The sequence below is a fragment of the Ranitomeya variabilis genome, chromosome 1 (genome assembly GCF_051348905.1).
Source record: "Ranitomeya variabilis isolate aRanVar5 chromosome 1, aRanVar5.hap1, whole genome shotgun sequence".
Lineage (NCBI taxonomy): Eukaryota > Metazoa > Chordata > Amphibia > Anura > Dendrobatidae > Ranitomeya > Ranitomeya variabilis.
This window is the reverse complement of record NC_135232.1, coordinates 1,066,050,172-1,066,064,734: the sequence shown is the minus strand read 5'-3', so window position 1 is coordinate 1,066,064,734 and position 14,563 is coordinate 1,066,050,172. Positions and strand designations below refer to the sequence as shown.

Below are 14,563 nucleotides of genomic sequence, written 5' to 3'. Positions count from 1 at the left end.
TCCGAAGACTCCAATTGACCGGACGAAAAGCGAGGGTGAAACCCTGAATTACAAAAAAATGGAGAAACCAAAGTGGCAGAACTGGCCCGATTGTTAAGGGCAAACTCTGCCAATGGCAAAAAATCAAGCCAATCGTCCTGATCAGCGGACACAAAACACCTCAAGTAAGTCTCCAAGGTCTGATTAGTACGCTCAGTCTGGCCATTAGTCTGAGGATGGAATGCAGACGAAAAAGACAAATCGATGCCCATCCTGGCACAGAACGCCCGCCAAAATCTAGACACAAACTGAGTACCCCTGTCAGACACTATATTCTCAGGAATACCATGCAAACGCACAACATTCTGAAAAAATAGAGGGACCAGCTCAGAGGAGGAGGGCAATTTGGGCAAAGGTACCAAGTGAACCATCTTGGAAAAACGGTCACACACTACCCAGATGACGGACATCCTACGAGAAACAGGAAGGTCAGAAATAAAGTCCATAGAGATGTGCGTCCAAGGCCTCTTAGGAATAGGCAAGGGCAACAACAACCCGCTGGCCCGGGAACAGCAGGGCTTAGCCCGAGCACAAACATCACAAGACTGCACAAAAATACGTACATCTCGAGACAAGGAAGGCCACCAGAAGGACCTAGACACCAGATCCCTGGTGCCAAAAATTCCAGGATGACCTGCCAACGCGGAAGAGTGAACCTCCGAAATAACTCTACTGGTCCAGTCATCAGGGACAAACAGTCTACCAGGCGGACAGCGATCAGGCCTATCCACCTGAAACTCCTGCAAAGAGCGCCGCAGGTCTGGGGAGACAGCTGACAATATCACCCCATCCTTCAGGATGCCAGTAGGTTCGGAATCACCAGGCGAGTCAGGCTCAAAACTCCTAGAGAGGGCATCCGCCCTCACATTCTTAGACCCAGGCAGATATGAAACCACAAAGTTAAATCGAGAGAAAAACAACGACCAGCGCGCCTGTCTAGGATTCAGACGCCTGGCTGACTCAATATAAATTAGATTTTTGTGGTCAGTCAAGACCACCACCTGGTGTCTAGCACCCTCAAGCCAATGACGCCACTCCTCAAATGCCCACTTCATGGCCAAGAGCTCCCGATTTCCAACATCATAATTTCGCTCAGCGGGCGAAAACTTTCGAGAGAAAAACGCACATGGTCTCATCACTGAGCAGTCAGGACCTTTCTGCGACAAAACTGCACCTGCTCCGATCTCGGAAGCATCCACCTCAACCTGGAACGGGAGCGAAACATCAGGCTGGCGCAACACAGGAGCAGAAGAAAAGCGGCGCTTAAGCTCCCGAAAGGCCTCCACAGCCGCAGAGGACCAATTAGCAACATCAGCACCCTTCTTGGTCAAATCAGTCAAAGGTTTAGCAATGGCAGAAAAACCCACTATGAATCGGCGATAGAAATTAGCAAATCCCAAGAATTTCTGAAGACTCTTTAGAGAAGTAGGTTGTATCCAATCACAAATAGCCTGAACCTTAACAGGGTCCATCTCCATAGATGAAGGGGAAAAAATATATCCCAAAAAGGAAATTCTCTGAACCCCAAAAATACACTTTGAGCCCTTCACAAATAGAGAATTAGCTCGTAAAACCTGAAAAACTCTCCTGACCTGTTGAACATGAGATTCCCAGTCCTCCGAAAAAATCAAAATATCATCCAAATACACAATCATAAATTTATCCAGATATTCACGGAAAATATCGTGCATAAAGGACTGAAAAACGGAAGGGGCATTCGCGAGACCGAAAGGCATTACCAAATACTCAAAATGGCCTTCAGGCGTATTAAATGCGGTCTTCCACTCATCCCCCTGCTTAATCCGCACCAAATTATACGCACCACGTAGATCGATCTTAGTGAACCACTTCGCCCCCTTTATGCGAGCAAAAAGATCAGTCAGTAAAGGTAACGGGTACTGGTATTTAACTGTAATCTTATTCAGAAGTCGATAGTCGATACAAGGTCTCAATGAACCATCCTTTTTACCCACAAAGAAAAACCCTGCCCCCAGTGGAGACAAAGAGGGGCGAATATGACCCTTTTCCAAAGATTCTCTGATATACTCCCGCATAGCAGTATGTTCAGGTACAGACAAATTAAACAAGCGACCCTTAGGAAATTTACTACCGGGAATCAACTCAATAGCGCAGTCACACTCTCTGTGAGGAGGGAGAGAATCAGTTTTAGGCTCCTGAAAGACATCATAAAAATCTGACAGAAATGCTGGGATCTCAGAGGGAGTAGATGAAGAAATGGGAACCAAAGGTGCATCCCCATGAATCCCCTGACATCCCCAGCTCCGCACAGACATTGATCTCCAGTCCAAGACTGGATTATGAATTTGTAACCATGGTAATCCAAGTACTAATACGTCATGTAGATTATATAACACAAGGAAACGAATAATCTCCTGATGGTCTGGGGAAAGATGCATAGTCACTTGTGTCCAATATTGTGGTTTATTGCTAGCCAAAGGTGTAGAATCAATACCCTTTAAGGGAATAGAAACCTCCAGAGGCTCTAAATCAAACCCACAACGCTTGGCAAAGGACCAATCCATGAGACTCAGAGCGGCGCCAGAATCCACATAAGCATCCACAGTAACAGATGATAAAGTACAAATCAATGTCACGGACAAAAGAAATTTAGACTGCAAGGTACCCATAGAAAAAGATTTATCAACCTTCTTTATGCGTTTAGAGCATGCTGATATAACATGAGCTGGATCTCCACAATAGAAGCACAACCCATTTTTGCGCCTGTAATTCTGTCGTTCGCCTCTAGACAATACACTATCGCATTGCATATGCTCTGGTGCCTTTTCAGAGGTCACCGCCAAATGGTGCACAGGTTTTTGCTCAGAAGATACCGCCATATGGTGCACAGGTTTTTGCTCAGAAGATACCGCCATATGGTGCACAGATCTTTGCTCAGAAGATACCGCCATATGGTGCACAGATTTGCGCTCCCGTAAACGCCGATCAATCTGGATAGCCAATTTCATGGCATCATTCAGACCTGTAGGCACAGGGAACCCCACCATGACATCCTTCACGGCATCAGAGAGACCTTCTCTGAAATTAGCTGCTAGAGCGCACTCATTCCATTTAGTAAGCACCGACCATTTACGAAATTTTTGGCAGTATATCTCAGCTTCATCTTGCCCTTGGGAAAGAGCTATCAAGGCTTTCTCAGCCAAAATCTCTAAATTAGGTTCTTCATAAAGCAACCCCAAAGCCAGAAAAAACGCATCTACATTTAATAACGCAGGATCCCCTGGCGACAATGCAAATGCCCAACTTTGTGGGTCACCCCGCAATAGAGAAATAACAATTTTAACCTGTTGCGCAGGATCACCAGCAGAGTGAGATTTCAGAGACAAAAACAATTTACAATTCTCTCTGAAATTCAAAAAACGGGATCTGTCTCCGGTAAAAAATTCAGGCATAGGGATCTTAGGTTCAGACATTGGAGCACGTATAACAAAATCTTGTAAGTTCTGGACCTTTGTAGCCAGGTTATTCAGACCTGCAACCAAACTCTGTGGATCCATGATTCAAACAGGTGTAACCAAAGCCATTCAGAGATTAAGAGGAGAGGAAAAAAAAAAGGCTGAAGACTGCAGTTTAAGCAAGGAGTACAAATAAGCACTAAGGTGCACTTTCCAAACACAGAAGGAAAAAAAACCTTTTCATATCCTTTCCTGCTTTAGTGCATAGTTTTAACACATGTGGGCCGGCCAAACTGTTATGATCTTCCCAATGGCAGGGAAATCAAAATAACAACGGACTAGCTCTCGGGTGATGGGAACTAAAGTGACCTGAACCTGACACGACACTGGAAGTAGCCGGGGAGTGTTTCCTACGATGCCCTAGACACCACGCGCTAGCCGGAGATCTAACTACCCCTATCAGAGGAATATACAGGCCTGCCTTACCTCCAGAGATGAACCCCAAAAGGAGATAGCAGCCCCCCACAGATATTGACGGTGAGTCAAGAGGAAAAGACATACGTAGGATGAACAGCAGATTTAGCACAGTGAGGTCCGCTTACTAGATAGCAGAAGTACAGGAAAGAGTCACTTCACGGTCAACTTCAAAACACTACTCAAAAACACCATCCTGAAATTACTTTAAAACTCCAGTGACAACTCATGCCACTGGAGTGGCAATTTCAGTCCACGAGAGCTTCCAGCTACAGAGAGTCACATTGCAAATAGCTGGACAAAAATAGCATAAACTAGAAACAAAATTCAACTTAGCTGAACAGAATCTTGAGGCAGGAGAATGCAACAGAATGCTACTGATACATTGTTGGCCGGCATCAGACCAGCAGCCAAGCAGCCTTAAATAGGAAACTCCCCTAATGGGTGTCAACAGGTGATCAAGGATAGAAGAAGGCAAATAAGTGGCACTACCATAAAACACCACCGGGGGAGCCCACAAACAGAATTCACAACAGTTAGGGTTAGGGGTGTGTTGGGGTTAGGGGTGTGGCTAGGATTGGGATTAGGCTTAGGGGTGTGTTGGGGTTAGGGTTGGAGTTAGAATTGGGAGGATTCCACTCTTTAGGCACACCAGGGGCTCTGCAAACGCAACATGAGGTCCGATCTCAATCCTTACAATTCTAAGGGTACTGTCACACATTGAAATTTCGATCGCTACGACGGCACGATTCGTGACGTCGCAGCGTCGTACTATTATCGCTCCAGCGTCGTAGACTGCTGTCACACGTTGCAATCACGGCGCTGGAGCGATGCCGAAGTCCCCGGGTAACCAGGGTAAACATCGGGTTGCTAAGCGCAGGGCCGCGCTTAGTAACCCGATGTTTACCCTGGTTACCAGCGTAAACGTAAAAAAACCAAACAGTACATACTCACATGCCGGTGTCTGTCCTTCGGCGCTGTGCTTCTCTGCACTGTGTAAGCACAGCGGCCGGAAAGCACAGCGGTGACGTCACCGCTGTGCTCGCTTTCCGGCTCTGGTGCTTACACAGTGCAGAGAAGCTTTCGCCGAGGGACAGACACCGGCATGTAAGTATGTACTGTTTGTTTTTTTTACGTTTACGCTGGTAACCACAGTAAACATCGGGTTACTAAGCGCGGCCCTGCGCTTAGTTACCCGATGTTTACCCTGGTTACCAGCGAACACATCGCTGGATCGCTGTCACACACAACGATCCAGCGATGACAGCGGGTGATCAAGCGACGAAAGAAAGTTCCAAACGATCTGCTACGACGTACGATTCTCAGCAGGATCCCTGATCGCTGCTGCGTGTCAGACACTGCGATATCGTAACGATATCGCTAGAACGTCACGAATCGTACCGTCGTAGCGATCGAAATTTCAATGTGTGACAGTACCCTAAGTTGAAAAAGTAAAACGGTGCTCCTTCCCTTCTGAGCTCTGCCGTGCGCCCAAACAGTGGTTTACCCCCACATATGGGGTATCAGTGTATTCATGACAAATTGGAAAACAACTTTTGGGGTCCAATTTCACCTGTTACCCTTGGTAAAATAGAACAAATTGGATCAGAAGTAAATTTTATGTGAAAAAAAAGTTAAATGTTCATTTTTTTTTTATTTTTTTTTTAACATTTGAAAAATTCCTGTGAAACACCTGAAGGGTTAATAAACTTCTTGAATGTGGTTTTGAGCACCTTGAGGGGTGCAGTTTTTAGAATGGTGTCACACTTGGGTATTTTCTATCCTATTGACCCATCAAAATGACTTCAAATGTAATGTGGTTCCTAAAAAAAATTGATGTTGTAAAAATAAGAAATTGCTGGTCAACTTTTAACCCCTATAACTCCCTAACAAAAAAATTTTGGTTCCAAAATTGTGCTGATGTAAAGTAGACATGTGGGAAATGTTACTTATTAACTATTTTGTGTGACATATCTCTGTGATTTAAGGGCATGAAAATTCAAAGTTGGAAAATTGCGTTTTTTTCACAAATAAACTCAAGTAATGTCAAGGAAATGTTACCATTAACATGAAGTACAATATGTCACGAGAAAACATTGTCAGAATCATTGGGATCCGTTGAAGCGTTCCAGAGTTATAGCTTCATAAAGGGACAGTAGTCAGAATTGTAAAAATCAGCCTGGTCATTAACGTGCAAACCAGCCTTGGGGGTAAAGGGGTTAAAAGGAACCTCTCAAGTGAAAAAAAACACTATTAACCTGCAGATATGGAGTTAATCACGTTCTGAACCTGCCTGGCGCCCACACTGTGACCCCAACTGTTGGGAGGATATGATTTTTATTCCCGGCAGCAGAGTTCAGCGTTCAGTCACCGGGGCAGCGCCGGTACGAGTTCAGTCACCTCTCTGTGTCTGAGTGCGAGCGCCCAGTAGGTTCAGGACACTATTTCCCTGCAGATTAACCCCGTATCTGCAGATTAATAGCGTTGTGCAGGTTCCCTTTAAATCCTGCGTTCATATTTGTCTGTGGAATGTAAGATGTTCTAGTGCTCTGATTGTAGCCGTTCTGATCACATCTGTCTTTCTGTCACTGCATGCTGGGAGTTGTAGTCCAGGAAAGCTGCAGTAGGACAAGCTGTCTAGGTTCTTGTTGTATGTTCCAAAACAAAAAACAGGTCACAGTTGTCTCAAAGACCTTCCATATTCTTCTTGATTGTCGTATTTATTAACAATTCTGTGAATAGAAATAATGAGTAATACATTCCCAGACAACTTCTTCTAATTCTAGTAGAACTACAAGTCACAGCATATCCCAACAGATCTAAAGGCAGGACAAATGTGGCCTGTCCCCAGTTACAGCCAGGCAATTCCTCTTCTGTCTGTGTCTGGGGATGTGTCTACTTATTTTTTTTTCCCTCTCTCAATAACTTTATCAGTCACCATTGTAGGACTTCAGGGTGGAGAGTTTGGCCATTAACCCTTTCACACTGGAACAAAATTGAGACTTTTTCCTACTGCAGTTATTGATCCCCTCCGGCATTTAGAGGGCAGACATTACTAATGCTGTGCATAGAGTTTATCAGGCGCTGGTGTGTGAGGGCGAAGATCTGCCCTGAAGCCTGCTGTCAGCTGATTGTGTCCAGCATGGGGAGGGTTAAGCGGGGAGCCTGCAGCGTGGCAGTGTGTGGCTGCTTGTGATCACATCTGGCTGCTGAGAGGTAGGTGCTGTAGGGTTACGCTTCTCTGACCAGCACAAATGGTTAAAAAGAGGAAATTAATTCTCTTTTTTAGGGGATATGAAAGTTTTAAAAGTTGAAAGAAGTTTTATTCTGCCAGATCGACCTACAGCGGCGATATTGTCAGAGGGCATCATCCATCTAATCCTATAGATATTTACATAGATGCGGATGTCGCAGAGCCCAGGTTGGCACGTTATTTTGATGCCACATCAGTGATTTTGTGAAGGGCTGCGAGTATCCCCTCTGAAACTCCCTGAAAAAAGCAGTTATAATGATAAATTCAGGATTGTTATATTTAGTCATTCTGCAGCCTTATTATCTGTAAATTGGCATTTAGGAAATGTCTAAATAAATAAATATATAAGAGTCCAGAAAGGAGGAAGCGATGGGAGGTGAATACATGTTGTTGTACCTGAGTATACACACGTGCCTAGAATATCGGTGACCTATAATGTTTCCTTTATGAAGACGGAGCTGTTCAGCGCTAACTACTAATCATTGTGTTTATGCTGTAAACTTCGCTCCCGTTGTCCTTTGTGTCGCCGGTGACTTGATGATCTTAGCAAAGGAAAACAAAAACAAAAGATTTCTCTGCTTTTGGAACGTGTAAGGATTATACATGGAGATGTTCCCAATTATTTGGGTAAGATTTACTAACAGAATTCTAAAGTAAATGCTATGTTCCATATTTATTTAGGGTTTTATTTGACAGGTTTTGTGCTGTCATTTTGAACAGACGACTCACTGACCCATACAGATTAATTGATCCGGAATTATTATTTTACTCACTTACATGGCGCCAATAATTCCGCAGTGACTTACGTAATCTTCATCTCTGTCCCCATTGGGGGTCACAATCTACATTCCCTATCAGTATGTGTTTGTGGTGTGGTAAGAAATCAGAGGAAACCCTCTCCAACACGGGGAACACACAAACTCCTTGCAGATGTTGTCCTTAGTGGGATTTGAACTCAGGACTCCATCACTGCAAGGCTGCAGTGCTAGCCTGTCATGCACAGTGTAGGAGAGACTAAGTGCAACACGAAGGGAACCCAGCAATAGGGAAGGGGGGAGTGGGGACCCCTAGGCAGATCTAACGTCACCCTGTCCCTATATAGGTTTTGCACCTATCGCCAAGCAGGAACCTAATCCCTGCCTGACCCTGGCAATAAGCCCTGCTTAGGGAAGAACGGGGTAAGCACTAGGCAATCCCCACTACAACTAAAGACAGCTGGGGTAGACAAACAAGGGGAACACGTATATTGAGTAGACCCAGAGAGGTAACACAGATGTCCTCCAGCAGCACCAAAGAGGAAGATAGCCGACTGCTATAGCTCCAAGCCTCAAGAGGGGGAAATGGATATATCACTGGCGATTCCCAGAAGCAGACTGGAAGTCTACAAATACCCAGGTCCAGGTGTGCCAATTAGAGTCGGGGGAGGTTGCCACTGGGTCCAAAAGTCAGAAGAACAAGGAAGGCGTCTGCAAAGCCAGATGCTGTGCGACTGTCTGCAGCCAGATGCTGTGCGACTGTCTGCAGCGTCTGGCACACCCGTGACACAACCACTGAGCCATCCTTATAGATATTCGTTTTAAAATTGGATCCATGTGTCTGATCCGTAAATTACATCACGCAACCCAGAGGCATAGCTAGATTTGGGGGAGGGCAAAACTTCTGAGTGGGCCCCTAACCAGGTAACCCTGATTACGACTATGGTGGCGCCCCCTAATAGTGGATGTAGGAGAACCTCAGCAGATGATAGAGCGGTTATTAAAAAAAAAATCTCTATACAAAGACCAACATTGACATTACTGCCATATTATGACATATATCAGTAGATACCAGTGCTGCAGAACATGTAAATGAATACAGTACAGTTACAGATAATGACAAAGGCTATGTTCACACGTTTGTATTTTTTTTACCTGTGGTTTGCTTAAAAATCGTGAGCACGGGGCCTGGAGCAGGGCACCCACCGGTATCTACGCTACTGACTCAGACATTGAAGTCTATGGGGTTTGTAATGCAGCAGCTTTCTTGTCCGTGCAGCAATGAGACCGTGACCAAAAAAGTTCAACTTAAAGGGAAACTGTCACCTGAATTTGGCGGGACCAGTTTTGGGTCATATGGGCGGGGTTTTCTGGTGTTTGATTCACCCTTTCCTTACCCGCTGGCTGCATGCTGGCCGCAATATTGGATTGAAGTTCATTCTCTGTCCTCCATAGTACACGCCTGCTTAAGGCAAGATTGCCTTGCGCTGGCGTGTACTCCGGAGGACAGAGAATGAACTTCAATCCAATATTGCGGCCAGCATGCAGCCAGCGGGTAAGGAAAGGGTGAATCAAACACCAGAAAACCCCGCCCATATGACCCAAAACTGGTCCCGCCAAACTCAGGTGACAGGTTCCCTTTAAACTACTTTATTTTCCAACTTACAAACAAATCCAAAACTTTATCCTCCAGTTTTCAACCGGAACGTCTGTATCAGTCCGTTGCCATGGACGACTGCACCACAGTATAATCCGTGGGTGCCGTAATGACTTGCTCAAGTCTTTGGTCTGTGTTTAGTTTCACACAGACAGGCCTGCACAGAGCTCCTGTTCTGGCATTCTTTATCAGTGCCCTTTTCCTTGGATATCTAGAGGAGGAGCTTTACTACTGAGCATAAAGTGTAGAACAGATTAAATCTCAACAAAAAGCCAAGATCTTTAGATCAGGAATAGAACAGAGACTTTATAGGACATTAATGACTTTCATAAATTCTTATGAAAAAATATTCATCACATACTGCATTGAAATACTATACTCAATTTATTATTATATTTTAGGAGGCGGAGTTGGTCCATTTTATACCAACTCCGACTTCACCAATATGGACACTGACTCCACGACTCTGACTCTTAGTTCCTTCTATAAATTGTTTATTGGATTCAGGTCCGGTGATTGGCTGGGCCATTCTAGCAGTTTTATTTTCTTTCTCTGAAACCAGTTGAGAGTTTCCTTGGCGGTGTGTTTGGGATCATTGTCTTGCTGAAATGTCCACCCTTGTTTCATCTACATCAACCTGGTAGATGACAGTAGATTTTTGGATAAATGTAATTAAGGACACCGCGCTAACCAGATGTGGAAGTTTTAAATTTAACCAAAGAGTAAATAAATAAAACCTGCTGGTAGATAGTCGATAACAATGGTGGCAGCCGGTGTAAAGGTGGCTGCAACCATACAAGGCGATATTAATAAATGTCAGGATGAAGAGTAAGGATACCACACAACCACTACTCGCAGTCGCCAGCAGCACTATATCATTACCATAGTAGGTGAAGCGGTATAAATGTATGATAAATATATAGTAAGGTAACCGCACACTTACTGGTTGTAGCAGGACTGCGGTGAAGGTGCCAGTGCTGTTCAGAAGTGTGTATAGAAGCTGGGTCACCAGCGGCCTGTGTGTCCAGAGTTGGGGGGTCCAGACGGCGGTGTGAGGCAGCAGAAGCACCAGCTGGTTTGGGGAGCGTCCTCCCTGGTTAATGCTGAACCGACACGCGCCTGGAGCGCCGTAGGCCGGCACACGTGGGCTGCGAGAGCACCGCTAGAGCGAGCGGTGAAAAAAAGGGGGCGTGGTTCGGGTGACGTTCCAAAAAGGAAAAAGAACGAGCAGGGGATGGGTGCCGAACAGGACCAAAGTGCCTACGCGTTTCGAAGGTCGCCGGACCTTCTTCATCAGGGCCCTTATGCCAACCAAAGAGTTGAATTTTATTCTCATTTGACCAGACTATATTTTCCCTGTATTTGATAAGCTTGTCTAAATGTTGTTGAGTAAACTTTAAGTCACCACTCCAGCATTTTTTTTATTTTTTATTGCACCACTGGAGTGGTGTTTTAAATGTAAGCGCTTTGCTCCAGGTCATATATTCGCCCTCCGGTGTCTTCACCGTTTTTCGGTACGACTCTGGTCTCATGGTGCCATCTTGTGACAGTAGCTTCTGACTGGCCGGAAGCTAGAAGCTATGTCACAAGCTCTTTAAATACAAGTCTATGAGAGCCAGAACAAGGCTCTCATAGACTTTTTTTTGAAAAGTGTCCTCTACGTAGCGCCATGAAACGCTGGAGCTGCAGGCAGGTCAGTTTTTCACCAGAGACCGACCGGAGCAGCGGCAAAAACAGATGGAAACACCGGAAGGTAAGTATCAGACGGAGCAGGGGACTTACAAAAAAATCTGGAGTGGTGCTTTAACATGCTTTTTTTGTTCAGCAATGGAGCCTTGCATGGTGAGCGTGCATACCCCTGCTGATTCCAGGTCTTTCTGTAGCTCTCCACAGGTGGTCATTGGCTCATGGACAACTCTTCTAATAATTACATACCATGGGAGAGAAGCAGGACGAAGGCACAGCTGTATGACCTCGGGTTAATGAAGCTGCACACACACCAGGGATTATGGGTGCCACTTCCAAAGAAAGAGAATCTGTATGTCCATAGAAAAGAAAGCGGATTGGCACATACCGTCCCGTGCAACAAAATCCTTTATTGTGGCATCATACCAACAGCAGGCAGATAAAACAGTGGAGCAAATACAGACGACGATCGTTTCACGCTTACATTGCGCTTCAATAGGTCATATGTAGGACAAAGCTCACATGGATGTGTTTCTGTGACTTGTTTATATTTATTTGTTTTTAACAGTATTTTTTGTATTGCATATATCTGCTTTTCACTTGTTCACAATTAATGATCTTCTTTCACCTGATGGTGGGTGGGACAAGGGCAATGGTTGCTTATAAATATTTTGTGAGTTTTGTCCTACATTTGACCTGTTGAACCGCAATATACAGTGGGGCAAAAAAGTATTTAGTCAGTCAGCCATAGTGCAAGTTCCACCACTTAAAAAGATGAGAGGCGTCTGTAATTTACATCATAGGTAGCCCTCAACTATGGGAGACAAACTGAGAAAAAAAATCCAGAAAATCACATTGTCTGTTTTTTTATCATTTTATTTGCATTTTATGGTGGAAAATAAGTATTTGGTCAGAAACAAAATTTAATCTCAATACTTTGTAATCTATCCTTTGTTGGCAATGACAGAGGTCAAACGTTTTCTGTAAGTCTTCACAAAGTTGCCACACACTGTTGTTGGTATGTTGGCCCATTCCTCCATGCAGATCTCCTCTAGAGCAGTGATGTTTTTGGCTTTTTGCTTGGCAACACGGACTTTCAACTCCCTCCAAAAGTTTTCTATAGGGTTGAGATCTGGAGACTGGCTAGGCCACTCCAGGACCTTGAAATGCTTCTTACGGAACCACTCCTTCGTTGCCCTGGCGGTGTGCTTTGGATCATTGTCATGTTGAAAGACCCAGCCACGTTTCATCTTCAATGCCCTTGCTGATGGAAGGAGGTTTGCACTCAAAATCTCACGATACATGGCCCCATTCATTCTTTCATGTACCCGGATCAGTCGTCCTGGCCCCTTTGCAGAGAAACAGCCCCAAAGCATGATGTTTCCACCACCATGCTTTACAGTAGGTATGGTGTTTGATGGATGCAACTCAGTATTCTTTTTCCTCCAAACACGACAAGTTGTGTTTCTACCAAACAGTTCCTGTTTGGTTTCATCAGACCATAGGACATTCTCCCAAAACTCCTCTGGATCATCCAAATGCTCTCTAGCAAACTTCAGACGGGCCCGGACATGTACTGGCTTAAGCAGTGGGACAGTGGGACACGTCTGGCACTGCAGGATCTGAGTCCATGGTGGCGTAGTGTGTTACTTATGGTAGGCCTTGTTACATTGGTCCCAGCTCTCTGCAGTTCATTCACTAGGTCCCCCCGCGTGGTTCTGGAATTTTTGCTCACCGTTCTTGTGATCATTCTGACCCCACGGGGTGGGATTTTGCGTGGAGCCCCAGATCGAGGGAGATTATCAGTGGTCTTGTATGTCTTCCATTTTCTAATTATTGCTCCCACTGTTGATTTCTTCACTCCAAGCTGGTTGGCTATTGCAGATTCAGTCTTCCCAGCCTGGTGCAGGGCTACAATTTTGTTTCTGGTGTCCTTTGACAGCTCTTTGGTCTTCACCATAGTGGAGTTTGGAGTCAGACTGTTTGAGGGTGTGCACAGGTGTCTTTTTATACTAATAACAAGTTTAAACAGGTGCCATTACTACAGGTAATGAGTGGAGGAAAGAGGAGACTCTTAAAGAAGAAGTTACAGGTCTGTGAGAGCCAGAAATCTTGATTGTTTGTTTCTGACCAAATACTTATTTTCCACCATAAAATGCAAATAAAATGATAAAAAAACAGACAATGTGATTTTCTGGATTTTTTTTTCTCAGTTTGTCTCCCATAGTTGAGGTCTACCTATGATGTAAATTACAGACGCCTCTCATCTTTTTAAGTGGTGGAACTTGCACTATGGCTGACTGACTAAATACTTTTTTGCCCCACTGTAAGCGTGAAACAATCGTCGTCTGTATTTGCTCCACTGTTTATCTGCCTGCTGTTGGTATGATGATGCCACAATAAAGGATTTTGTTGCATGGACGGTATGTGCCAATCTGCTTTCTTTTCTATTCACATACAGATTTTCTTCTAATAATTAGTTTCACTCCTCTGTCTGATATCTTGCAGGGATTCATGGTCATGGACAATTTATGGTGAACTGATGTTCTTTCCACTTCTGGATTATGGCCCCAACATTGCTCACTGGAACCATCCGTAGTTTAGAAAGTTTTCAGTAACCAATGCCATCAGTATGTTTTGTTACAATAAGGTTGCAAAGGTCTTGAGACAGTTCACTGGTTTTACCCATCATGATATGTTTCTTGTTCAGCACCTTGGTTACGAGACACCTTTTTATAGGCCATTAGTTGAGCCAGCTGATATTATTTTTCACTAAGTGGCAGGATTGCTTTCTAAGTACTGATAGATTTTAGCTGGTGCTGTGACTTTCCATGGTTTTTTGCACCTCTGTTTCTTCGTCTGTTAAATACTTTTTCTCCATATCATTTCTCATTATTACATATAACTTAAATTATGGAAATCTATAGTTTGGTTTATTTTGCTGCGTGGATTGTATGGGTTGTTACCGACATCTGTTAAGAATTTTATGTCAACAGAACCTTTATAAACATATTTAATTATAAAATTGGTGACATGTTCAATACTTATTTCACCCACTGTATAATCCTGTATAATCCAGCATGAGCCACTGAGATGAGAAATTTGCACTTTAAGACGGTCTAGCCTAAGTTTGCAATCTGCAATTATTACATAGGTTGTCAATCCCCCTCATTTTGTTTTTGGCATAACCATGGGATACAGCAAACACTACTGCACTTTTGTTGTACTGCACTTTTGTTGTATTCAGCAGTGTCATGAGGATAAC

General features: G+C 44.3%; 1 protein-coding gene across 3 annotated transcripts in view; it reads left to right on the top strand.

Moving 5' to 3' along the window:
- Window positions 1-14,563, top strand: part of FAM114A1 (family with sequence similarity 114 member A1) — a 74,043-nt gene that overhangs the window by 6,612 nt on the left and 52,868 nt on the right. Inside the window, exon 1 of one of the 3 annotated variants that reach the window (XM_077279904.1) lies at window positions 7,017-7,163. The exons of 1 other annotated variant lie outside the window; for it this stretch is intronic. The gene's annotated coding sequence lies outside the window, so the exon portion shown is untranslated. Of the gene's footprint in view, window positions 1-7,016; window positions 7,164-14,563 lie in introns of those variants that run through there. One more of the 3 variants, XM_077279903.1, reaches the window with a different exon arrangement.